This window comes from Trachemys scripta, unplaced genomic scaffold (genome assembly GCF_013100865.1).
Source record: "Trachemys scripta elegans isolate TJP31775 unplaced genomic scaffold, CAS_Tse_1.0 scaffold_26, whole genome shotgun sequence".
NCBI lineage: Eukaryota > Metazoa > Chordata > Testudines > Emydidae > Trachemys > Trachemys scripta.
In genome coordinates this window covers 3638539-3660896 of record NW_023260511.1, presented here as the reverse complement: position 1 = coordinate 3660896, position 22358 = coordinate 3638539, and the positions used below count along the sequence as shown (strand labels likewise).

At 47.8% G+C, this 22358-nt stretch overlaps 2 protein-coding genes across 2 annotated transcripts in view; both read left to right on the top strand.

Annotated features, from left to right (window-relative positions):
- Positions 1–22358, top strand: part of LOC117870340 (butyrophilin subfamily 3 member A2-like) — a 131441-nt gene that overhangs the window by 60964 nt on the left and 48119 nt on the right. The window lies entirely within an intron of this gene.
- LOC117870321 (butyrophilin-like protein 1) overlaps positions 16227–22358 on the top strand; it is a 71767-nt gene continuing 65635 nt past the window's right edge. Inside the window, exon 1 of the mRNA XM_034757423.1 lies at positions 16227–16358. The gene's annotated coding sequence lies outside the window, so the exon portion shown is untranslated. The remainder of the gene's footprint in view (positions 16359–22358) is intronic.

The window sequence follows — 22358 nt, the reverse complement described above, 5'->3', positions numbered from 1 at the left end:
GGTGGGGGACACACCGGACTGGGAGCTGGGGGTGCTGAGTGAGACTGTGAGCGACAGAGTGAGACAGGAGAGACCTTCCGAGGGGGGTGCTGGGTACTGGGGAGATCTGAGGGGCAGTATCACCCCAGGGAGGCTGACACTGTGATCCAGAACTGGTGTGTGACACTGACAGTGGTTGGGGTGTGTCTGGATCTAGAAGGGGGGAGTCTCTCATTTTATAGTGTCAGTGCAATGGCCCTTTTCCTGGAGATTCCTGTGGAAGGTTCTGAGACATTGCTCCCGTTCTTCAGCCCTGGTCATGCTGTGTAGAGACACACAGCTCCCGAATCGCTAGTTCACAGCTGCAGCACACTGCGCCCGTGGCTGCGAGGCCGGAGCGGCCTACACCCCCACGCCTGTGATTAAGAAACTTATTGGCTGACCTAATCATCACCCTCGCTGCTCGCTTTCACGTGCACAAGATATGAGCTTGTTAAGTCATGTTAATGAGTATTGTATGGTCCTCCTATGCGCAAAAATTGAACCACTTATAAGTGTTGTAAACAAAAAAGTAAAATAATAAAAACCCCAGTGAAAAGTCCCTGGGAAGCTTTTCAGCTACCACGACCTGGCGCTCTGTTTCCTTCCTTTTTCGTCGCCACAATGCTGCGAGGAGGGGCCAGGGAAAACCCCTCAGCATCTGCTCCCCCAGTGACTGGGATTTCCACAGAAATTAGGAGTTAGTGGGTCTGTTAGTCAGGGAGATCCCACAGCCTCTGCACAATCCCCTGCCCTCAGGGACAGGGAGGGGCAGGAAAAATCACAGGGTCACATGCAACCGGAGAATCAGCCCCAGCACCTGGCCAGCACTCGACCCTAGGGACAAGGAAGTGAAAGAAAACAGCTCATGTGGGATACAATAAATCCAAAAGCATCTACACATCAACCTGCTTCCCAAGTTGAGGATGGGGAATAAAATGGAGCAAGAGCATCCACAACTGCAAACAGCCCCCAAAGAGAAGGGGGAAAGAAACATCAAAATCCTGAACTCTGAACCCCTCCCGTGGGGCAAAGGGAATCACACAGAGAAAACGCTCAGCACTTGACTCCCGAGGGGTCTCTGGAGCTGACTCTTGTTCCTGGGATACCAGGGCCTGGAAATACGACAGGGGAATCAGACTCAAACACCAACACCTGGGAAAGAAACTGGCCCCACAGGGAATGCGGGGAAATGGCGACATGTCAGAAGTTTTCTCCCTGCAAACTCAAAGGAAGACCCCAGCGATTCATGATAACACTTTGACCCGACCCCCAGTTACATCGGAATGTGCTGATTGGAGGGAACTGCGTTAACGCGACTGTTATATGTAGGAAATTCAATACACACCTGTCAGGGGATGCAGAGGGGAAGGGTCTCGCAGTGGCACTGACTCATTCACATTGCAGACACACACACACTGCTCCTGCCAGCCTCAAACCATACGAGTGGGTGACAGGATCAGGCCCTCTGTGTATCAGACTGGGTTGTGAAAGCCCCACACTGAGCAGCACCCCGAGGGCTGAACCCACACTCCAACCACCGGAGCCCTCCCCTGGGCTCATAGAATCATAGAATCATAGAATATCAGAGTTGGAAGGGACCTCAAGAGGTCATCTAGTCCAACCCCCTGCTCAAAGCAGGACCAATTCCCAGCTAAATCATCCCAGCCAGGGCTTTGTCAAGCCGGGCCTTAAAAACCTCCAAGGAAGGAGACTCCACCACCTCCCTAGGTAACGCATTCCAGTGTTTCACCACCCTCCTAGTGAAATAGTTTTTCCTGATATCCAACCTGGACCTCCCCCACTGCAACTTGAGACCATTGCTCCTTGTTCTGTCGTCTGCCACCACTGAGAACAGCCGAGCTCCATCCTCTTTGGAACCCCCCTTCAGGTAGTTGAAGGCTGCTATCAAATCCCCCCTCATTCTTCTCTTCTGGAGACTAAACAATCCCAGTTCCCTCAGCCTCTCCTCATAAGTCATGTGCTCCAGACCCTAATCATTTTTGTTGCCCTCCGCTGGACTCTTTCCAATTTTTCCACATCCTTCTTGTAGTGTGGGGCCCAAAACTGGACACAGTATTCCAGATGAGGCCTCACCAATGTCGAATAAAGGGGAACGATCACGTTGCTTGTTTTAGTCTAATTGCTAAGATCTGCTGGCAATGCCCCTACTTATACAGCCCAAAATGCCGTTAGCCTTCTTGGCAACAAGAGCACACCGTTGACTCATATCCAGCTTCTCGTCCACTGTGACCCCTAGGTCCTTTTCTGCAGAACTGCTACCTAGCCATTCGGTCCCTAGTCTGTAGCAGTGCATGGGATTCTTCCGTCCTAAGTGCAGGACTCTGCACTTGTCCTTGTTGAACCTCATCAGGTTTTTTTCGGCCCAATAATTTTTTCATATATTTAAAGGCCAGAAGTGACCAATGGGACCATCTAGTCTGAGCGTCTGCACAGCCCAGGCCAGAGAGCCTCCCCCAGGGATCCCTGCATTGAGCTGCTAACTTCTGGCTGAGCTAGAGCCTGTCTGGTAGAAAGAGACGTCCCCTCTTGGTTTAAAGACTCCAAGACGGCTGACATTTCTGAATACTAAGGTGACTGTCGCTGATCAGTGAAGAAGAGACCAGGGGGAAGGGAGATGCTGGACTGGGGCAGAGCAACTGGAAATGGGCCCTGAGATTTAGCTCCAGCTGTGGATCCTAATCTGACCTTCCCCAGAGTTTAGGGGTGTGGACTTGGGGTTCCGGTTTGGGCCTATAATAGAGACAGCCCCAGGCCACATAGTTAGGATCTAAACTCCCCCAAAGTCTGAATGTGGGGACTCTCCCTTTGAAACCAAAAGTGCAGTAGGTACCAGAGATGATGATCCAGAGACTGACCAAGGAGGGGAAGAAGATTCTCTATCTGGGGTGGCTGAGCCATCTACTGGTGAACAGTCAAGAGGGACAAGGTGGAGCTGTTGGTCTTGACATAGATTTCAGGAAGCTCAATGGAGCGTCCAAATCTGGTGTGTACCCACAGCCTGACACTGACAGACTGACTGAGTGGCTAGACCAGGCCACAGACCTACCCAGGATCTTTAGCAAGAATCCTGGGAGGTTTTAACACTCCAATTCAGAGAATAAACCATGGCAGATTGTCAGGGAAGGGGCCGTGCTGTGTGACACCTGACAGTACAGCAACATGCAAACCAATGGCACTGAGGAAACAATATTATCATAATGACGATTGTGCAAAGGCCAACTGGGAATTTGACATCAAGACATTTTCAATAGAAAACTAGATTTGTGAACTAAAACTAAATATATATATTTTTATTTTGCTTATTTATTTATTTGTGGAGTCTTTGCTTTCTTTGACATTTTTGATTTTTCATTGTAGTACCAACAGTCCCAAAATATTTCAGTTTTTGGAAGTTTTCAGCTGAAAATTTTCAGTTCTCATTTGTCAAAACTAATATTTCCCCCTCATTTTCCAGGTTTTCAATTTTGATGGTGAAAAGTTACAATTTTATTGCTTAAAATTTCAAGGGAAATTCATCTGAATTTTCCACAAAGAACAAAATTCCATTTTACATCCCGCCCCAGTGTTCACCATGTTTAATCCCTCACTGGTTGCAGGTGGAATCTGCTAATGCTCTGTTCTGACCTATGTCCAGATGACTCCCCTATGATCTCCTAGAGGTTAATGGCTATTAGCCTGAAGGACTGTGTGAACAATGTGGGAATGTTGGTAATCATGGTATCATGGAAATGTCGAGCTGGAAGGGAGCTCAAGAAGTCATCAAGTCCAGTCCCCTGCACTGAGGTAGGACCGAGTAAACCTAAACCATTCCAGAGAGGGGCTTGTCCAACCTGTTCTTAATAACCTCCAACAATGGGGATTCCACAACCTCCCTTGGAAACTATTCCAGAGCTTAATTTACCTAATCATTAGAAATTTTTTCCTGCAATCTAACCTAAACCTCCTTTACTGCAGATTAAACCCATTAGTTCTTGTCCTACCATCAGCGGGCACTGAGAACATCTGATCACCGTTCTCTTCATAACAGCCCTTAACATATTTGAAGAAGATTATCAGGTTCCCCCTCAGTTTTCTTTTCTCAAAACTAAAAATGCCCAGGTTTTTAATCTTTCCTCCTCGGTCAGTTTTTTTCACCCTTGATCATTTTTGTTGCTCTCCTGTGGACTCTCTCCAATTAGTCCACATCGTTCCTAAAATGTGACACCCAGAATTGGACACAGTCCTCCAGCTCAGACCTCACCAGTTCCCAGGAGAGCAGGACAATGACCTCCCATGTTTTACATACGACACTCCTGTTAATAAACCATAAAAGTGACATTAGCCTTTTTCGCAACTACATCACATTGCTGACTCGTATTCAATTTGTGATCCACTGTGACCCCCAGATCCTTTCCAGCAGTACTGCCACCTATCTAGTTATTCCCCATTTTGTAGTTGTGCATTAGATTTTTCTTTCCTCAGTGATGCACTTTGCACTTGTCTTCATGGACTTTCTTCTCATTTTGTTTCTGACTCATTCTCCAGTTTGTCAAGGCATTTTCAATTCTAACCCTCCAGAGTAATTGCAACCCCTCCTTGCTTAGTGTCATCTGCAACTTTTGTAAACATACTTTCCACTCCATTATTCAAGCCATTAACAGTAACATTGAAGAATATTAGACCCAGGACAGACCTCTGCGGGACCTCACTAGATACACCCTCCCCGCTTGACAGACAATCACCGATAACTACTCTTGAGTACTGTCTTTCAACCAGTTGTGAACCCACTTTAAAATATTTTCATCTATGCAATGCCATGTGGGATTGTGTCAAAAGTCTTACTAAAATCCAGGTGTATCATGTCTACTGTTTCCCTGCTATCCAACTAGGCCAGTAATTCTGTCAGAGAAGGAAGTTAGGTTGGTTTGGCATGATTTCCTCTTGGCAAATCCAGGCTGGCTACTCCTTATAACCCTGTTATCCTCCAGGTGCATATCAACTAATTGTTTAATAATTTCTTCCAGTGTCTTCCCAGGTATCTAAGTTAGGTTGACTGGTCTATAATTCCCTGGGTCCTGTTTCCCCATTTTAAAGCTAGGTGCTATGTTTGCCCTCCTCCGGTGTTCTCGACATGCAGGAAAAGAACAAGCACATCTGCCAGATGCTCTTGGTACCCTTTGAACCCAGGCACACAGAGCACAATGAATTAGCAATCCAGCGCCTTCACCACTCAGTCACTTTATCTGCCAAAAGGACCCCTTTGACTGCGGCTGTCCCTTTGTCAGCCAAAGCCAGGCACCCAAGCCAGTGTAGAGAGGTCACAGCAGGGGAGGCCTGCAATAGACTCGTGGTATAGAGCAGTAGTTTTCAAACTTTTGTACTGGTGACCCCTTTCACTTAGCAAGCCTCTGAGTGTGACCCCCCTTAAAAATGAAAAACACTTTTTTATATCAGAGGGGTAGCCGTGTTTGTCTAGATCTGTAAAAAGTGACAAGGAATCCTGTGGCACCTTATAGACTAACAGACGTATTGGAGCATAAGCTTTCATGGGGAATACCCACTTTGTCCGATGCATGTGAAAGCTTATGCTCCAATACGTCTGTTAGTCTATAAGGTGCCACAGGATTCCTTGTCACTTTTTTTAATAATGCTGGAGGTAAAGCAGGGTTTGGGTTGGAGGCTGACAGCTTGTGACCCCCCCAAAAATAACTTGTGACCCCCTGAGGGGTTCTGACCCCCAGTTTGAGAACCCCTGGGTAGAGACTTCATTTAGAGTCACCCCTGGGTAGACTTCATGTAGAGTCACATTATTGTAAACTGAGTTTGAGTGCTAGCTGGTGTAGGAAGTGCTCTGGCACCCAATTTGTGGGGAGCTTTTCTTCTTTTGTTGACTGGGTGGAAGAGGCATGGAAGAATGAGCCAGTAGGTGCCTCCGCCAAAAGGAGAACAGATGGCCAACAACCAAGGTTATTCAAACACACATGTGCAGCACACAAAGAATTAGTAGCCCACAACCTTCACCACTCAGCCATCGTGCATGGTACAGCTGTGAGCTTGGTATCCTGGCAGGCCAGGCCTGTGTTTTCTTCTCTACATTCACTTGGGTGCGTAGACTTTGCTGAGTAAATGACAGCTGATATGAAAGAAACCCCAGAGGGTGAAGAGGCGGCCAAGGAGTTAAGGCTGATTCCTTGTATTCTGCTTTGATAGGTTTCAATTCCAGCTTTGCTAATAACCAGCCTTTCCTTTCACAGTGGCGGCAACTGGTCTTTCCTCTTCAGGCCCTCACTACCCCAGCATGTCTTATTGTAAAAAGAATTGTTGTTTGCAGTGTTGTTGAAGCCGTGTAGGTCCCAGGATAGCAGAGCTGTGTAACTCGAAATCGTGTCTCTCTCACGAGCAGAAGTTGGTGCAATAGAAGGTTGACCTCACCTGCCTTGTCTGGCTAATAAAAACCAGACACACCCAACAAACTGGGGGCCCCACAGTCCCTGGACCAGCTGGACTCCAGGCCGGCTCACAAAGGTGGGAATTTTGCATGGTGCCTCTCCAGTGCTGGCACCTCAGCAGGCAGAGCCCGTCTCTTCCCCACGCTCGCTCGGGCGTCTGGCCACAGCTGAGCAATGCCAGCGTAACCCCCGTGTTTGCATTTCAGGGCGTGGTGATGTCACTAGGGGAGCAAACAGGCAGGGGCTCCATGGGCCCTTTGCTTTGTGGGCTGGAGACTTGCTGTAGCCTGGCGGGGTCCTGCTAGGACGGGCAGAACCCTCCAGCCCTCGATGCGGCGAGCTTGGGGGATGGGCCAGAGCCACCCGCAGCGACTTGGGAAACACCTGTGGGGGGAGGGAACTGGCGAGCAGAGTCAGCAATGGGACCGTCAAAGGGATGTTGACATCACCAGGCATCACCATCACCCTAGGTAACTCGGGAGGGTGGAAAATCACAAGTGTCAATGAAGCCTTCCTGCACCAGGCCTAAAATGAACCAAACTCCTTCCATGTTTAAACTCTAATCGACCTCAAAAGCCAGGTGCAAGTGGAATGTGTAAGCAACCTGCTATCAGTGGTAACCCCCCTTAGCAGTACCAAGCGGTAATAATGAGGCCTGCATACCACTGGCTGAAGGAAAGATAATAAATCAAAGAAAAGGGACAAGATAGTAATTCAAGAAGTGTTACTAACGAGCTGAACTTATAGCTGCCAACATAATCTAACTGCTTAAATGTAATTGCTATTTGCTTAGTAATTGTTACCAGGGACGGGAGGGGTAGAGAGAGAGAGGAATGGGGGGGAGGAAGGGAGGGGTAGTGGGGGAAGGGGGGGTGAGGCTTAACTGCAAAATGTATAAAAGAAGAAAAACTGTTCCTGTTAGTGTGCTTGATTTGAGACATGCCAGTCTCCTTGCACCGCTTTGAGATCTCAAATAAACTTTGTTTGCTCCTCCACCCCTGGTGTCTTTATTGGTGCGAAGCACACCGGGCAATGAACCCGCTGTTGCTGTCCTCGGGCACCTCTGTTCTGGCAACAGTTTTGGTGCCCTACGTGGGGATCGAGGCTGAAATTTAGCCTTGGCTGGATCCCTCCTGGCGGCTAACGGACTACGGCGACGACCGACGCCCAGAGCTCACCGGTGACTTCATCGGGGGCCTCAGCGGACACGTGGTTTGGTCGACCCCGGAGGGCACAATGGTGCAACGCGCTCGAGTAGTGGAGAAGCAGCTGCGGGCGATGGTGGGGAACCGGTCCCGTGGATAGGGCGACGGTGCAGAACCAGACCCTTGGATAAGGTAGGAACAGTCCAGTGGGGACTTTATCTGTCTTGACCTGGGGACGCCCAGTGTCTCCCTATGGGGCAGGGACAGAGTATGGCAGGCAGGGCAAGGTGTACACCCTTGGAATGCATTCTGGTGAACTGGAAAGTGTTTGGATCGGATCAGTTGATTAAAAGTAAACTGAAAAGATTCTGTACAGTAGACTGGCCTCAATATCAGCTAGAGGACCAGGAAAGGTGGCCACTGGAAGGATCACTTAATTATAATACGATCCTTCAATTGCTTCTGTTTTGTCAGCAAACGGGTAAATAGAATGAACATATGTATGTACAGTTGTTTATGTTGCTAAGAGATAAGTTAGATATTTTGCAAAAGTGTAATTTGACTCCGACAGGTTCGGTAGTAGCTACGGTTAGCCCCCAGAACCCCCGCACAGCTGTAATGGCAGGTCCGGTGTCCCCTTCGGCTATCACACCCCCACCATATAAAGACAAGGTGTCTCAGGTCCCAGAGATTGCCCCCTCGGTGGGATTTTATCCGTTGATCACTGAGACCGTGGTGTCCAGACATGGCTCAGATAGGAATCAGGCCACTACTGTGCAGGTTTACACCCATGTGCCTTTTAACCCGGTGGACCTAGCAGCCTTTAAGGCACAGGCAGGAGAATTCTCTACGAACCCAAGCAAGTTTATCTCGGTCTTTGAAGGGTGCCTGGCTAGCTGTAAGCCTGACGGGAATGATTGTAATGTTCTTATGCGGACCCTGCTGTCTGAGATGGAGCATAATCAGGTTGTGTCTAAAGAAAAGGAAAAGAGGCAAGCGAAAATGATGGTCGCAGCAGTACAGGTCGGTGGCAGGGGAAAATTCCAGGAAGGTGGAAGGGGGCGGGGAATGAGAGGACGTGGGCGCCCTGGCTCACAGGAAAGGTGTCTGGGTCGCAACCAGTGTGCCAGATGCCGAAAGGAGGGACATTGGAAAAATGAGTGCCCCGAAAGGGAAGGTACCCCTATGATGGCAGCGGAGGATCAAGAATAGGGGTGTCAGGGGAGACAGACTATCCTGCCCCCGGAACCCCGAGTAAAAATGCGGGTGGAAGATTCAGACATAGACTTTTTAATAGACTCTGGAGCTGCATGAACCGCTGTAAACCAACCCCTGCAGCTGCCCGTGGCAGACTCCCTCACTGTGGTGGGTGCCACAGGGAAAGGAACCAAGTGCCCAGTATATGCCCCAGCGGAATGTGCTTTGGGAAACAGAACTCTATCTCACAAACTGGTTTACCTCCCCGATTGTCCAACGCCTCTATTAGGACGGGACCTGCTTTGTCACTTAGGTGCCACCCAGCATTTCACCCAAGATGAAATAACCCTCACCTTACCCCCAGAGAATGCCTGGATAATGACCCTTGCAATTGAGCCCTCAGTCTTGCAAGCCCCAGAGTGGAGCCAGTGGGAGGACAAAAGGAGGGTTAAAAAGCAGCTTTGCTGGACAGTGTTGGCCCAGGGATTTAAAAATTCCCCCACCCTTTTTGGCCAGGCTTTGGCCAGAGACTTGGAGGAGTGGGACAATGAGGACAGGGTCCTCCTCCTGCAATATGTGGATGACTTGTTAATTGCCGCAGTGGGTCTCACCCCTTGCCTTAAAGCCACTGTGAGCCTCCTGAACTTTGTTGGACTCCTCAAAAGTGGGTGCGCTCATCCTGGTTTGTTGCTCCAAAGCTCTGTATAGAAGTTATTTTACTGGAAGGGTGTATAATGGCAATGTGTATGTGTTCATTGTTGGGAAAAGGTGTATGAGTGAAGAGTGGAAGTTTCCTTTGTAAGTTAAAAGAAGCCAAGAAGGAGAGCAGGAAAAAGAACAGAACGAGTTAACTGAGGAAAAAAATATAGCTAGCAAGCTCAGTCCAAAGATAAGATGCTGGCACCATCCAAGGACATTGTTCACAGCTAAGACTTGGCTGACAACCAAGAAAAGGGGGGCCTGAATGTGCCCAAGCAACTATGAGATCTGCAAAACACTGCCAGGCATTAATGAAATGTGTTAGGTTTCTTTTCTCACAGATAAAAGAAGTGCTAACCAAAGACCCTAGCAGCCCTGCCATTCATTGAAACAAGGAGACTGAGTCTACATAAAGTCCATCAACGAAAAACTGCTTTGGCTCCACACTGGAAAGGCCCTTTCCAAGTCCTGTTAACCACTAACACTGCTGTGAAGTGCCAAGGACTGCCTACCTGGACCCATGCTTCTCACTATAAAAAGACAAGGTGAAGTGCTAGTAACCTCTCCCTTGTCCACTGACAGACCTACTGTGCCTTTGGATTTTTCTAAAAGAAGCAAAACCATTACAGGGTGATGTGCTAGTAACCTCTCCCCTGTATGATGCTGAACCACACTGTTTTAGGAAAAGAGAAAAAGGAACACTTGCTTCATTGAAACCACAAAGTCCAGGAATTCCTGACTACAAAAGACATTAAGAACTGACCCTGGTGAAGAAACAAAGAATTATACACTGGCAGGGAGGCTCTTACACCCCTGGCCTTCCAGGTACAGGCTGAATGTCTAGTCTGCCAAAAGAACAACCCTCGACCAGAAGTGTCAGTGCCACCAGCCACTCTGGAACCTACCCCAGGCCCAGGACTGGTTTGGCAAATAGACTTTACTGAGTTCCCCCGGACCCAAGGATTCAGATATCTTCTCGTCTTGGTGGATCGATTCAGCGGATGGCCTGAAGCCTTCCCATGCCATAACAACACTGCCAAAACGGTGGCTCTTAAATTTGTCAAGGAGATCATTCCCCGCTTCGGACTCCCCCAGTGGATGGAATCTGACAACGGAACACACTTCACATCCCAAGTTGTTCAGAAGATATCGGATGCCCTGCAAATCCCCTGGAAGCTCCACACTCCATGGCGAACGCAGGCAGTGGGGTAGTGGAACGCACAAATCAGACACTTAAGCGGCACCTCTCAAAGGTCTGCCAAGAGGCTTCCCTTAAGTGGCCTGATGCTCTACCCCTTGTTTTGCTCCGCATTCGCGCTCTCCCAAAGGGCAGGTTAGGGCTCAGTCCCTTCGAGATTATGTTTGGAAGGGCATGGCCTATGAATGGTACACCGGTTCTGGCAGGGGAGTGGGAGGTAGGCTGTGGTTTCTTATCTCAGTACATGTGCTCTCTGTCTGCTGTTCTCTGTTCTCTCCACAGGTATACCAAAGATTTGCAGCCTCTCCCGCTGGATGCCCCGATCCACTCCTTGCAGCCAGGCGATTCTGTACTCGTTCAGACCTGGAAGGACGAGCCTCTCCAAGAGAAGTGGAAGGGACCCCACACCGTCCTGCTGGTCTCCCATACAGCAGCAAAGGTCGACGGACACAAGAACTGGATCCATCACTCTCGTCTAAAAGCAGTGTCCGCTCCTGAACAGTGGACCGTCCAGCCTGCAGAGAAGACTGCCAGCGACAACCTGGGATTTAAACTGTTATTCAAAAGACAATAAGGCCTGCTGGGTATGCCCTGTGTCCTCTTTGGACAGTCACAGCGCACTCCCCGCAAGAACTCTGAGGGTTGGTTGTGTTTATTTTCACAGGGCCGGCCTAACCTGGTGGCCTGGTCCCTTTTGCTTTTAGTCTGCCTGCTATTGGTAATTGTTATTTTGTGGGTATTTGGGGAATTGTAATTGTTAGGTCCTAGGGTCACCTGCCCAGCATGAGTTCAGGTCCAGGGTCAGCCACAGTGGTACTCTTTGCCATAGGGACACTCCTCTCATTACCTCCCGTTTCCCCCTGACCACATGCGGGATGGAAAGAGATCCCTACTAACTTGGAAACAAACACATATGAGTCCTTGAAGGTTTGCTTTGCCCAAGAGTTCAACCTCTCTAACTGCTGGGTATACTCCCAAGTCCCGCACCACGCAGCAGGGTTACCCTGGAGGGCAGTTCCCCAAAACTGGTCAGATATCTGTTGGGGATGGTTCAGTAGGGGAAGAAATACCTCAGGTACCCCCTTGTCGCAAAACTGTACCATTGAATCCCAGTATGCATTAAGGGACGACCCTTGGGAGCCATGGGCCAACTCAACGCAGATCCCTTCCCCCATTAGGCTGCAGTCAGTGGCCCCCGGGTTGGTGTGCTATCGACAGTTCAAGTCCAGCTGGGTCACACTGGTCTGCTGGGAATAGCACCTGTCAGTATTATTTATCCCCTGACAGTGATGCTTCTGTCCCTGTCTATGTTAATGGCAAATCCAACTCTACCGCCCAGTTCGCAACATTTAATGACAAAGAAACAAATAGGTGGCGCTGCAGTTATAATGGCTTGGTAGGAAATGGCCACTCCTTTTATATTTGCGGAATTTCTGCCTATAAGTGGCTACCGCATCGGTGATATGGGAGCTGCTATCTAGGATATCTTGCCCCTCCCCTTCGTGTCCTCCCTAAACTGCCCCCTGGCCACCCCAGGCAGCGTAAATCTTTGTATGCCACCCCAGAGCCCATTACAGAAGAAGACAGGTTGGGTATGATCCTCCTCCCATCCTATGGGGTAGGACGGCTAACCCAATTTTGTCGTAGGCTCTCTGTGTTTCTCACCAAGTTCGCCAATGAAACCTTGGCCATAGAGAAAAGCCTTAACTCACAGCTTTACCAGCTCCAGTTGCTGTCCCTGCAAAATAGACAGGCCTTAGATTATGTTTTAGCCTCCCAGGGCGGGGTGTGTGCCCTTATTGGGAGTGAATGTTGTACTTAAGTCCCGGAAAACTCACAGGACATTAACAAGCACATCCTGTCAGCCAAACAGACTTTTGAGCAGTGGAAGGCCCAGGAAAGGGAACCCACAGGTTTCAATTCCCTTTGGAGTTGGTTGCCCAACTTAGGAGGACTGGGAAATAGCCTTGTGCGTCTCCTCCTCACGGGTGTGGTACTGTGCTTGGTCACCCTCCTCCTGATTGCTTGTTTTAAGATGCTCCTCCGTAAGCTTTGTGCCCCCCGTTCCCCAGAAGTCCCGGCATACCCTCTCATTGAAAACCCCAGCTTCATAGCACGCAATCATATCTTGTCCACAGAATATGAGAAAACTCAGCCAAAAGCTTGTTGAGTATTCTCAAAGGAGGGAGTTGTTGACATCACCAGGCATCACCATCACCCTAGGTAACTCGGGAGGGTGGAAAATCACAAGTGTCAATGAAGCCTTCCTGCACCAGGCCTAAAATGAACCAAACTCCTTCCATGTTTAAACTCTAATCGACCTCAAAAGCCAGGTGCAAGTGGAATGTGTAAGCAACCTGCTATCAGTGGTAACCCCCCCTTAGCAGTACCAAGCGGTAATAATGAGGCCTGCATACCACTGGCTGAAGGAAAGATAATAAATCAAAGAAAAGGGACAAGATAGTAATTCAAGAAGTATTACTAACGAGCTGAACTTATAGCTGCCAACATAATCTAACTGCTTAAATGTAATTGCTATTTGCTTAGTAATTGTTACCAGGGATGGGAGGGGTAGAGAGAGAGAGGAATGGGGGGGGGGAAGGGGGGGGTAGGGGGGGGGGGGGGGGGAAGCTTATCTGCAAAATGTATAAAAGAAGAAAAACTGTTCCTGTTAGTGTGCTTGATTTGAGACGTGCCAGTCTCCTAGCACCGCTTTGAGATCTCAAATAAACTTTGTTTGCTCCTCCACCCCTGGTGTGTTTATTGGCGCGAAGCACACCGGGCAACGAACCTGCTGTTGCTGTCCTCGGGCACCTCTGTGCTGGCAACAGCGGGGAACGGCCAACTGCCACCTGGGGGAATGGGGGGAGCCCAACTGTCACCTGAGGGGCAATGGGGGGATCCCAACTGTCACCTGAGGAAGGATCTCAATACGCTGGGGTGGGAAGCAGGAAAAGCCCTCAGATAAGAGGGGGCCAGTGGGATGGAGGGAGGGGATATTGCTTTCCTTGGACATTTTCAAATGTTCATTACAAAACCAACCCTCCTACACACACACACACACACACACACACACACACACACCTCTCCAAATTTTTCATTATTTGGAAGTTTACAGCTGAAAAGTTTCCCCCCACTTTTCAGGTGTTCTGTTTTTTAATGAAAAGTTACAATTTTCTTGTTGAAAGTTTCAATGGAAATTCATCTCACTTTTCCTTATGTAAGGGGACTGTTGCCCCTTACTAACATTCAGTGGGGGTGTTTTGGTTGGCTAGCTCCCAGTACTAAAAGGGGAGGGTTCGATGGGAAATCAGGACCCTGAGACTGACAGTCCCCAGGAACAATGGCGAGAGGCCAATGCTCCAGATCAGCCTTGGCGGGCAGGCTAATCGGGGAGTCAGGAGGCCAGGGTGGGTCCCGTCCTCCGTGTGAACTGGAATTGCCTGAGTGAGACAGAGTGGGGCCGAGCTAAGGAGAAAGCAGGGGCCCAAGCTGAGCTAGGGAGCAGAACCATGCCAGATCCAGAGGGGCCAGAGGCGCAGCCACAGAGCCAGAGACACAGCCCAGGGAGAGCAGATCCTGAGCTGCAGCCACAGAGCCAGGTGTGGTGAGCAAGTGGGGCCAACCAAGGGGGGACCTTAGGCAAAGGGCCCAGCACAGAAAGACACCCCTAGACAAGGGCCCTTGCAGGCCAGACCGGGAGGGGGACCGTAACCTGACGGGAGGCTGATGCTGGGAAGAAGGGTCCCACCACTCAAAGCCCGGAGGTGTGCGGCCACCACCATTGGAAGTGTCCAACCCGCAGCATACCTGCAGCACAGCCAGGGCCTGAGAAGGAGCCTGGGACCTACGAGGAACAGACTGTGAACTGCCCTGACATTCCAGAGACACTGTTTGTAATGTTCCCTGCCACAGAGCGGGGTGATGTGTTTCCTTTAACCTTTCCCATTTTTCCTTATTCTTCTCTTTAGATTAATTGTTAATTAAACAACTTGTATTTGCTTTAAATTGTATGGAATAATCAGTGGGTCAGGGAGGTGCCCAGTGCAGAGCGGGTACCCCGGAGTGGAGATGCCCTAGCCCCTGTCCTAGATGACCACAGCAGGGTTGGGGGTCGAGCCCCCCAGGAATCCTGGGCCCAACCTTGTCGGGTTACGAGGACTCTGCCAGACAGGAGAGTGGAAGGGGAGTCCTCAAGGGCAGGGAGGCCTCTGGGTAAAGGGAGTGGGAGCGAGGACTCAGATCTTTTCGCTAGCCCACTTCACCGGGGTAGTGCACAAGCCAGGAAAGTTCCCCACAATAGCGGGACCATTCCCCCGCTTACACTTAGGAAAAAAACATCTCCACCTGCCCTAGAGTGCATCATGCTTACGTCCTCATTATTGGAATCTGTCATCCTCCATCCTGCCCTTTGTCCTTCATGAGGCCCCTATGACCTCTTAGGGGTTAACGCATTGGCCAGACAGGCTGTGGAGCTTTTCCCCTCTGGCTGGAAGGATGCTGTGATTCCCAGGACACTTGGGAGGAACCTTGGATTGTTCTGGGGGCAAATGTGAATCAGGGAAGGTGTACATGGGCCCGGCGGGATGTCCAGGCTGTGTGCTGCCCAGACCTCAGAACCATGGAGATCTTGCTGGCTGAGTCTCAGAGACAGGCGAGTTCCTGCAGGAACCTCACTGGGTGGTTCAGATGTTTCATCCCCACCCAGCCTCCTTTCCCAGCAGTGAACTGGTCACTGGGCCAACACTCACATTTGCCATGAGCAGGGTGTGTCTGGATCACAACAAACACCCAGAATGGCACAGCCAGCCAGTTCTAAACAGGCTCTCACACAAGATGAGCTGGATCAGGTCCCAGGTGTAACTCCTGCTAGCCCAGCTGGGCTCCTATACTTATGAGAACAGAAATTAGGTTTCTGGGGTGGCTACAGGCAGGAAGGTAGCAACTTCTCCCTTTAGCCAGGTGATAGTAACCCAGGTATTTTGCTCTATAGGGCTTAGGTTCAATTGCTGCAGATAAGAAGTGCTAACAGAGCTCAAGTGACAGAGGCCTGTGCTGTGGCAGATCTTGAGTTCAAACCCTACTGATGACCCCTAGTAAAAGCACTTGTACCCACGTTCACAACAACTCCTCCTTAGAAATCATTGGAGCTGTTCTATCCTCTGCCTCCTGCCCACAATGAAGCCACTTGCATTGCTTTGCGCTGAACTTTAGCCCCTTGGGCTGCTGTTTTCTGTGCGTCCCCCACCCTGCTAGTGCTCCCACAGTGCTGCGCAGGCTGGGATATGAAAGGCAGCTTGGTGGTGAGGAAAGGGGATGGGATGAGAGTGAGGAGCAGATTCAGTGCTTAGCTGCCATGGGCAGGATGAATGGGAACCCCAGTGGCATATAAATTCCTCGCTGCTCACCATGTCTCCACAGGTAACCAAACACCTGCCCTGGATCCGGGCCAGATAATACCTCTGGCAAGTTAATGTGTGACAGGTGCCCTGGTGCTTTCACTTTCCCCTGGTCAGAGTTCACACACAGCTCTGGGATCCATTTCCCCCTCTGCCCCAACACGTCAGTTCAGTTCCTTGGGCGCTCTATGTGGCACCGGGACCCCTGGCTCGCTGCATGGCATCTCCTGGAAAATGCTGAATCCTTAAGGTAGGTCACTCCCCATTATTACCCCTGATCCTTCGCTCTCAGCGGTACTTACACTCCTGCCCCCTGGGAGCATGTCCCCACTCCCATGGCCTGTTCCCACCTCCCATCAGTGCTGGGCAAACCCAGATAGTGAGTGTGATTCACTGCTCAGCCTGTTATCCCCTCACTGCACAGTGTGGCCCTCTGGGGTTCCTTGTGGCCTTTCCCTGGCGGATGTGATGGGGCGCACGGCTGAATTGGTGCCTCTTCAAATGGGCCTCACGGCTCTTCCTTACGGATGCCCCTAGGAGTGGGGGCTGCCAGGCCAGAAGTTGGTGGGGGGAAGGCAGGGAGGCGGTTATTTGGTTCAGAGATCTAAATAGAAGGTGCTTCCTGGTTGTTATTATTATGTGTATTACAGTAGCACCTAGAGGCCCCAGCTGAGATCAGGGCCCCATTGTGCCAGGTGACACATACAGACTGTGAGAGACCATCTGTGCCCCAAAGAGCTCTCAGTCTGGCATCAGGTGTAGCTGAGCCTAGCTGGGCTCAGACCCTTTCAAGCCTCATCTCCATGGGACATTACATTGTGTTGGAATATGAGTTAATCCAGCACAGGACACTGAAATCACAGGCCTGGTCTGTGCTGGAGGGATGTGTGGTGTTAGATAACTTATTGTCAGACCTAATAGTTCATCAAATCATCAGCTCACGCTCTGCCAACAATAGCAGCCTTGAATGTTGACCTGTCCTCTCGAGCACCTCCGTGCTTTCTTCCACGCTGCCGCCACGCATGGGAACAGCTCCCTGCCAAAGTTCACAAAGCCACCATCTTCCCCTCCTTGGAATCCCCCCTTGGAGCTACCTCTGCCATGGGGCCTATTGAGCGCTGCCGCCTGGCGCTGGCTATGCCAGCAGCCAGCTGGGACTCTGCTTCCCTGCTACGCTCTTCTCTTCTGTCTGGTTATCTCGTCCTCTCAGCCCCTCACCACCGAGGGGCTTGTATATTCACCCACTGGCTCTGTCCTGTCTGACATTTAGAGTCAGACGGTGAGTACTCTGAGGCAGGGACTGTCATTGTTACATGTCTATACAGCACCTGGCACAGTGGAGCCCTGACCCCTGACTGGGGTTCCTGGTTAATACCGTAATGCAAATCATACACAACAGCAGTAACTAGCCTGGTGTGATGAGCCCTGTGTTCAACATGGTTTTGTTCTTGGCGTGGAAAAGGACGGCTGTGGTCAGTATCATGTCGGCTGGCCACGGTGACCTCTGGGAGTCACTCTAATGTTGTTATTGTGGTGGCACCTGTGTCTACACTGAGTCTTAAGTCCTGGAGAGACCAGTGGGAACATGCCCAATGATTTCAGTATGGCCAGGATTTCACCCTGAGTGGTTAGTGCTGTTAGCACACACCCTAGCATGAGGCAATTGTCGTGTGCAGAGAGGCCATAAGGGCCCTGGCTGGGCTACGCTCGTCTGGAGAGAGTAGGATTTGTTGATCAGAAGTTGGGAAGCTCTGGGGGTTTAAGAGCTGTCCTGGGTATTGCTGTGTGTTGGTTTCTATTGTGTGTCTGGAGCTCACACTGTTCATCTGCAGGAAGGTGGCGGGCGGGTGGGGGGCTCTGAGTGTGCTGGCTGGTGGTTAACTTCTTCATAGCCACTCAAGTGATTTAGGAGTTTAGGGCTGGAGTCACAGCATTGCAGGGCCTGACTCCCAGGTGCCCTGCTGCCTTGGGGACTTCACAGCCCTGAGTTGGCATGCAGGCTCCCCGTACAATGTCTAGGTAGAGCTGGGCAGCTACCAAACTGCACGCTGAGCAGGCAGCCGCCTAAGCCAGCCAGTGAAATGCAGAGGAAATGAGGCAGGGCTTAGGTTCCAGATACACAAAGGGATTTAGGCACCTCACTCCCATTAATCTGAGCCTTGGCAGGAGGGTGAAGAACACAGCGTAGCTATGTAGTAGTAGGATTTTATGTTTGTATTTTGTGTAATTTTGTAGCTGAGCTGATTTCAAGGCAATAACAGACCTTTTAGGGTCACCACTTTGTTGTAGGTTTAGCATTTTAAAATAAGTAAAGGAATGCAATAATTGTTTTCCTTTTGCATTGCAATTTAATGTTCCTAGTCAAAATGTTCTGTGTAAATCAGTTCTGTTTTGTATGTAAATAAAAAATGTGTATGTTAAAAAAATGTATATAAATCAAATGTTCTAAACAAATCCCCAAAACAAACGCAAGGGCACCAAAAGGCTGCAACACATTAAAACATCCTAAAAGGGCAAATTAACAACTCTAGAAATAAAACAAGCACCTATCAATAAAAACAAAATAGCTGTAATCAAAACCAGCATAAAATAACTCCCTAAAAATAATAAAAAAACAAAATTAAAAATAAAAAATTAAAAAAACAAGCACTCATCAAACAACAATTCATTACAGCATAACAGTGCAAAACTCGTTGCCCTCCCCCCCCCAATCACTATATAAACAGGGTAACTTGCCATAAAGCTTTGGGTCCATCCTGCCAAGACTTCCCTGGAGCATCGTTTGGCAACTGACAAAACCCCGCTCCTGCCTACTCGTGATCAACCTAGTTGGCCACTAGATTGATCCAGACTCTAGTAATTATAACATCGACTGGCGGAACACTGTGTGTGTGTGTGTGTGTGTGTGTATAATTAAATGCATACACTAATTGCTGTAACTTCAATAAACGCAGTGTATTGCCTTTTCCCGTGTGCCTCTTATAAGCATAACATTTTTGGTGGAGAATTGCGAAAAGGGGAAGACATGCACCATGATTGTTGAAAATATTACTGAAAGGTATACCATACTGTCAAGGCTGGATCCCCACTTTGAACTTTAGGGTACAAATGTAGGGGCCTGCATGAAAACTTCTAAGCTTAACTACCAGCTTAGCTTTGGTTCCGCTGCCACCATTTCAATGAATTCCCTTCCTGGGAAGCCTTGAAAAACCTTCACCAATTCCCTGGTGAATACAGATCCAAACCCCTTGGATCTACAACAGGGAGAAATTAACCATCCCCCCTCCTTCCTTCCACCAACTCCTGGTGAACACAGATCCAATCCCTTTGGATCTAAAACAAGGAGAAATTAACCATTCCCCTCCTTCCTCCCACCAACTCCTGGTGAATCAAGATCCAAACCCCTTGGATCTTAAACAAGGAAAAATCAATCAGGTTCTTAAAAAGTAGGTTTTTAATTAAAGAAAAAAAGTAAAAATCATCTCTGTAAAATCAATATGGAAATTAACCTTACAGGGTAATCAAACTTAAAGAGCTCAGAGGACGCCCCTCTAGTCTTAGGTTCAAAGTACAGCAAACAAAGATAAACAGTCAAGTAAAAGGTACATTTACAAGTTGAGAAAACAAAGGAAAACTAACACGCCTTGCCTCGCTATTTACTTACAAGTTTGAAATAGGAGAGACTTGTTTAGAAAGATGTGGAGAACCTGGATTGATGTCTGGTCCCTCTCAGTCCCGAGAACGAACACACTCCCAAACAAAGAACACAAACAAAAGCCTTCCCCCCCCCAAGATTTGAAAGTATCTTGTCCCCTTATTGGTCCTTTAGGTCAGATGCCAGCCAGGTTACCTGAGCTTCTTAACCCTTTACAGGGAAAAGGATTTTGGAGTCTCTGGCCAGGAGAGATTTTATAGTACTGTACACAGGACAGCTGTTACCCTTCCCTTTATAGTTATGACACATACGTATGAAGTGATCAATCATTCAGGTGTGCACACCCCCAATCGTAGAAGTGCTGTGCAATAGGGGAAGAATTAGAGTCCTTGCTCCTACCCTTCTGTCGGGGGAAAAATTTATAGGTGAATATGCTCTCAGTCGTAGCAGGATAGAGCTCAAAAGGTAGGGGGCTTAGTATTCCCTTTTCCTGCTCTGTGAGGCAGAGTTTTTAGTGGGTATAAACTTTTTGTGTTGTGTAAGTCCTAGCACAAGCGTGGGCAAATAAGAAGTAGATTTCTCTAAGACCTCACTCTAAAGAATATAAAAGTGTGAAATATTGTTGTGATTTCACAATTTTAAGAAAAATGTTCAAGAAAAGGGACCAGGAGGGGTGGAGGCTAGTTAAGGAGCCCACCCTCCTTGCTAAATGGTTAGTGGAACAAAGCCTGTGCCCATGGGATGGGACGGTTCAGCGAGGAAAGCAGGATTGGGCCCAAACAAATAAAGGCAACAAATAAAGAAATTAAAAAATAAAACAGGTTGGGAGCCCGGAGGGGCATAGCTGCGGGAGTATGAAAAGGAGTAAGAATAGGCATAGGAAATTCATATTTCTGATACAATACTTGGAATGGTGATATCTGAATTAATGAAGGTGTCATTTTGGGAAATAAGCAAGTGATTTAAGGAAAGAAAGTGAGAAGTTAACTCTGCAAAGGCTGAAGGGAATTAAGCAATTAAACTTTGTAAACATGTTAAAAAAAAGTGTTATAAAAAAATCTTGGTTTCGTTGCAGCCATTCTGAAGGAAAAATGGGCCCTTTTCCAAAAGAATGTCTGTAAATAAGCCAGGCAAAAAAACAATCAAATTTAAATCATTTGACTATAAACAATTTAGTCAAATTCGCTAAAAAAACCATAAGTGGTTTCTATTGGAACTTAACTGCCCCCAAATATATATAAATGTAATCTATGTACAGCTGTGTAAAAATTAAAACAATGTAAATAATATTTAAAAAAAATGTGTGTGTAAATATATTGTGTAAATATGTAAGGTTTTAAGAACCTAAATCAACACTCCTGGTTTGTAAAACTCTGTTTTGTACGTTTAAAATAATTTTGTTTTGTTTTTAAATAATAACACTAAAATCCATTTGAATCTTTCATTCAAAGTTGCAAAACTGACAGACACTGTTTGCCAGACACAGGTAACTAATGTTGTTTGGCTTTGGTATTTAGCATTTAACCCTTAAGGTACCTTAATGCTTTATAACATTCAATATCTTTTTAAAAACCAAAGTCATGGCTGCAGCAGGGCAGTCAAACCCAGAAGAACGGGAAGAAATTCTAAATTTGTTTTTAATAACAAAATAGCAAATAAAAATTATAGTTAAAAAAAAAAGACAGTTCCTCTCTAAAGCAACAGCCAGGGTAAGTGCATAAAGAAGCAAGGTTAAAAACGCTGAGCCTTAAGGTGGCTCTGTGTAATCAGACTGTCACTTTGATGAGGGTACATAAAAACTCTGTAAGCACAAAAAAACCAGTTACACCGTATGTAAAAAATAATATGACTAATATAATGTTATAAAAGTTAAACTATGACAAAAATGTGCATTTTTCCCAGGACATGTGCAGTTTATATTGTAGAAGGGGTAAAAAAAATGCAAACAAAACATGCTACTTAAGTAAAATCCTCTTAGGGCTCCAAAAGGAGCCACAATAGGTTGAGTTTTCTTTTTCAGATCTGTGTGTGTTTTGGAAGCAGGAGTTAAAAGTAAAAAGTAAGCAGAACTCTGTTGAAGTTCCCTTTTAAGACACAGTCTCTGAGCTGCTAATGGCTTTGAATCCAAAAGCAAGCCAGAAAGCATCTGCGTTAATGCAAATTGCCTAACTAATAAAAAAAGAAATAAATTGTCCATAAATGGTAGCACAAAAAAGCTGCCAATAAAAAACATACCTGGTCAGCAAACAAACTACCTAACACCAAAAGGCTCAAATTATAACCATCAAAAAAAAATTAATGTTAATAAGTACCCCGTAACAATATATATATATATATAAAACTTTAAAGTCATATGGTAATAATGCTTCTCAGCTATTACCTGTAAATAAACGTAAAGCTTAGCACAGGAAAAAAAAAAGTGGAATAATTTCCCCTAAACCCTTAAAAGGTAAAAGCCATTAAAACCTGGCCTGCCTATAAAACAAAAACACAAAAAAGTACGGGGGTATTGACTTTTCTCCTAAAAAAAATCCTGTGTGCTTCTTATAAGCATAACAGCTGTTCCCAGTAGTTCACCACAGACGCTCTCTAGTT